Genomic DNA, 5262 nt, shown 5'->3' with positions numbered 1-5262 from the left:
TCAGCCCACAGACAGGAATCCCCGGCGCTGATTGGCTACCCGCTGACCCTGGGGGGGCCAGAATTGCGCAAGGCTTCCGGTTGCTGGTTAGTCAGCCGAACAGAGAGGGCGCTGTATGCGCTCCGGGCAGTTAGCATAGAACGAAAGAATAGGAATCGCTCTGTGTAAGAGCACAACTTCCGGAGGTGTGGCGCCTGCGCGGGGATAGTTGGGGCTGGGTGGGGTCATACATGAAAGTACCGGGTTCCAACTCACTGTATACTGCGCAGAGTCACACGGCTACTCATCAGGAGTGGTCGGGCTAATGAGAAGTAATGGAGTGAATCTAAGGCTCTATGCACACGAACGTGCGCTTATTTGTGTGTTAGGCGTGTTTTTCACCGCCGGCATACCACTGGCCAAGAGAAAGTACTTTATTCCATGGCCATGTGTAATTCCTGGTAATCCCGCTTTATAGATTCTTCATAGACTCGAGTCTATTGTGAGACCTGAGAAACAGCACATTCTGTATAATGGATCTGTCATATCTCCGTGGATAAAAACAGTTGTGTGAATGGATCTATTATTTTCTATGGCTGTAAATAAAATTTGCTAGCAGACGGGCATGAAACCTTATTGTCTACGATCTGTACACACCCGAATTGGTCTGTGTATGGGAACATCAGTCCGGGGCCAAACTCAGGACAGGTCCTATATTTGTCCTTTTAGTGGCCCAAGTTCACTGAAGAGTCAGTGGGTGTACAGAGGCAAGATGGCACACATATCATTTATGCATTCATGTGCATAGAGCCTTATACTAAAACCACTTTCACACAGTCAATATTTTGTTAATTGTTACAATTTTTTTTAGACCACCATAGGTTCCATTGTGCAGTATATATGAGTTAAGATATACAGTATAAGAGTGTACGTATATAATACAAACAAGTACAATACACTTTGTAATGAACTGTGTAAATGATCAATCTAGGGGCCACACGGTGGCTCAGTGGTTAGTAATACAGTAGGGTTGAGCGATCGTGTTCAGAAAAGATAGGATTCCGATCGGCGATCGAGAAAATTTCACGATTGTGATCAGAATTCCGAACACGATCTTTTTAGGTTGGATCAAGATCAGTGATTATTTCCCACAATGCTTTGCTACTGGCCAAGCATTGTGGCAAAAGCTAACAATGTTAGGGTATGTTCACACATCAGTATGCCATCCGTCCATTTGAATTCAGTTTGACGCTAGGTTCACACCTGCGTTCATCTGTCCATTCTGTGCTTTCCGTCTTCTGCATGCCAGAAGTCGGAAAGCTCAGACCGGGTCCGGCCGTGAGCGAAACCGGATTTTTTAATCCGGACACAGAGTACTGCATGTCCGACTTTGTGTCCGGATTAAAAAACCCGGTTTCGCGGCGGAGAGCGCAAAACGCTCACCGCCGCTTACGGCCGGACAGCTTTCTCACCCATTCAAATGAATGGGTGAGAAAGCCTCCTGCAGGTTTCCGTCTCCTGCCTCTGTTTTAGGCAGGAAACAGAAACCTGAACTACGGAGTGCACAACGCAGATGTGAACGAGCCCTGACACTTCAAAACGGACTGATGCACATACTGATTGTATACTGACACCTTTTTATGCTGATAGCAAACGTTCTCCGTCCCCTAGAGGACAGATAAGGGGATTAAAAGTAGCAATTGTAAACAGAGTATTATTATTATTGTTTATTTATATAGCACCATTAATTCCATGGTGCTTTACATTTGAGGGGTTACATACAATACACAGAATATACAGGTACATATCATACTAACAGTGATCGGCTGGCACAGTGGGGTAGAGGGCCCTGCCCGTGAGGGCTTACAATCTATGAGGGAATGGGGTAGAGAAAGAATGAGAGGGGGAGACTGTACAGATGGCAGTGCGGTGATAGTGTTATTGGAGGTTGTAGGCCTTCCTGAATAGGTGAGTCTTCAGGGCCTTCTTGAATCCTGTGATTGTGGGGGTCAGTCTTATGTGTCGTGGTAAGGAGTTCCAGAGTATGGGGGATGCACGGGAGAAGTCTTGGAGACGGTTGTGTGAGGAGCGGATGAGGGCAGATCGGAGTAGGAGGTCGTTGGAGGATCTGAGGTTACGTGTGGGCAGGTAGCTGGAGATGAGGTCAGAGATATATGGAGGGGCCAGGTTGTGGATGGCTTTGTATGTTAGTTTAGTAGCTTGAACTCAATTCGCTGGGCTATAGGTAACCAGTGGAGGGACTGGCAGAGGGGAGCAGCCGATGAAGGTCGGGGTGTGAGGTGGATTAAGCGAGCAGCGCAGTTTAAGGTGGACTGGAGGGGGGTGAGGGTGTTAGCTGGGAGTCCATGCAGAAGGGTGTTGCAGTAGTCTAAGCGGGAGATTATGAGGGCCTGGACGAGCATCTTGGTAGTTTCTGGGGTGAGGAAGGAGCGGATTCGGTGGATGTTCTTGAGCTGGAGGCGACAAGAGGTGTTGAGGGTTTGAATATGTGGTTTGAAGGATAAGTCGGAGTCCAGGGTTACCCCAAGGCATCGGGCCTGTGGGACAGGGGTAAGTGGGGTTCCATTAACTTTGATAGATGGGTCAGGTGGAGGGGCCATACAGGATGGGCTGAAGATGATAAACTGTTTTCTCCGTGTTGAGTTTGAGAAAGCGAGAGGAGAGGAAGGAGGCTACGGCCGCTAAACAATCTGGAACTCTGGCCAGCAGGGAGGTAATGTCTGGTCCAGAGATGTAGATTTGGGTGTCATTGGCATAGCAATGGTACTGAAAGCCATGAGATTCTATGAGTTGGCCCAGGCCAAGGGTGTAGATGGAGAACAGGAGGGGTCCTAGGACGGAGCCTTGGGGGACACCTACAGAGAGAGGGCGAGGTGAGGAGGTGGTGTGCGAGTTGGAGACGCTGAATGTGAGGTCAGAGAGGTATGAGTAGAGATAAGGAGGTATAATAAATGTCCTCCTTATCTCTACTCTATTTACAATTGCTACTTTTAATCCCCTTATCTGTCCTCTAGGGGAAGGACAGCGTTTGCTATCAGCATAAAAAGGTGTCAGTATACAATCAGTATGTGTATCAGTCCGTTTTAAAGTGTCAAACTGAATTCAAACGGAGATGGCATACTGATGTGTGAACACAGCATTAGCCTTCACACTGAGTATACTCAGTGTGTAGGCTCCGCTGCAGTTCCATAGGAATGAATGGAAGCAGCCGGCACACAGCCTTAACCCCCTGCATGCCGGCTGCGTCCATTTATTCTAATGGGAGACTAGCTAACATCTCTATTAGCTACTTACCTGCAGAGATGGCTGGTCCGATTCCCGGTGTTCTCGATCCCGATGCGAATCCCATCCCCACTTTGCGGAAAAGATTGCAGCGCGGACATGCAGCGATTGCAAAGCCATTGTGGCTTTGCAAATCGCAGCATGTCAATTATATCTACAGAAACGCTGGCAGCTTTCCCGTAGATATAATGTTAAGAGAAAGTCCGCAAAGGAATACGCTGCGAACTTTCTCTTAAATGTGCTGCAAAAAGGCTGCTTTCACACGGTCAGTGATTTTGTTCAGTGATTGCGAGCCAAAATTAAGAGAGGGTTAAAAAACACAGAACAGGTACAAATATTTCTATTATACCTGATCTCGCGCATATCAGATTGAAAGCAATAGGTAAAAAAAATTTCAATGGGTAGCACACGTATGCCGGCACCCATTGAGGTCAATGGGATCTGTTTTTTACGCCGCTCACTCTGAGTGAGTTTACGTTTAGAATGAGCGGAGCATAAACTCAGTGTGAAGGCTCCCTATGTCTGGGTCTGAGGTGTAATTGGATTAATGCACTGATGGTGAGGTGCAATTTCAAGGGCAGCATGATGGCTCAGTGGTTAGCACTCTTGACTTGCATCAATAGAGTCCAATGTTAGAATCTGACTAAAGACAACATCTGCAAGGAGTTTGTACGTTTTCTCTGTGTTTGGATTTTCTCTGGGTACTCTATTTTCTCCCACACCCCAAAGACATACTGATCTAGAATTGATATTGTGAGCTCTCTTTTGGACATTGACTCATGACAATGTATGTCAAACACTGCAGAATATGTTGGCCATACAAGTGAAAGAAATAAAAAAATAGGGTGGAAAGCTTTTCGCTAGTGATGTTTAACCCCTTCCCGACATGCGCCGTAATAGTACGGCGCGTGTCGGGTCTGTAACTATGGCGACCGCCCGGGAGCCGGGCGGCCGTCATAGCCGCCGGGTGTCTACTGCTTTAAGCAGTAGACAACCGGCTCTAATGCCTCCGATCGGTCCCCGGACCGATCGGAGGCATTAACCCCTCCGGCGCTGCTGTCAAAGGCGCCGGAGGCGCCATCTTCCCGGCGGCGCATGGGCGCCGCCATTTTGGCAGGGATCGCCGGCTCCTGGAGCATGCTCCAGGGCCGACCCCCCGTTGCCATGACAGCCGGGAGCCTTGTTAAGGGCTCCCAGCCAGTCTGCAAATTCTCTTTTGCAGGCTGGTGTATACAGCCTGCAAAAGAGATGATGATTTTTTGCAATGCATTAGCATTGTAATGCATTGCATTAGTGATCAGACCCCCTGGGGTTCAACACCCCTAGGGGGTCTAATAAATGCAAAAAAAAAATAAAAAAAAAAGTAAAAAAAAATATAAAAAAATATAAAAAGTATTAAAAGTTCAAATCACCCCCCTTTCCCTAGAACAAATATAAAAGTAGTTAAAAACTGTGAAACATATACATGTTAGGTATCCCCGCGTCCGAAATCGCCCGCTCTACAAATCTATAAAAATATTTTTCCTGTTCGGTAAACGCCGTAGCAGGAAAAATAGTCAAAAGTGCCAAACCGCCGTTTTTTCACTGTTTTAATTCTGATAAAAATTTGAATAAAAAGTGATCAAAGCAATAACATTTCCCGAAAATGGTAGAACTAAAAAGTACACCCGGCCCCGCAAAAAAAGACACCCTATGCATCCCCGTACACCTATGTATAAAAAAGTTACGGCCGTCGGAATATGGCGACTTTTAGAAAAAAAATTTTTTAACACCGTTTTGGAATTTTTTTTAGGGGTCAAAATGTAAATAAAACCATATAAATTTGGTATCCCCGGAATCATACCGAAACACAGAATATAGGGGACATGTCATTTTGGCTGCACAGTGAACGCCGTAAAACCAAAGCCCGTAAGAAAGTCGCAGAAATGCATTTTTTCTTCAAATCCACCCTATTCTGAATTTTTTTCCTGCTTCCCAGTA

Source organism: Leptodactylus fuscus, chromosome 3 (assembly GCF_031893055.1).
Source record: "Leptodactylus fuscus isolate aLepFus1 chromosome 3, aLepFus1.hap2, whole genome shotgun sequence".
NCBI classification, from domain to species: Eukaryota; Metazoa; Chordata; class Amphibia; order Anura; family Leptodactylidae; genus Leptodactylus; species Leptodactylus fuscus.
Note: the sequence above shows the minus strand (reverse complement) of the source record.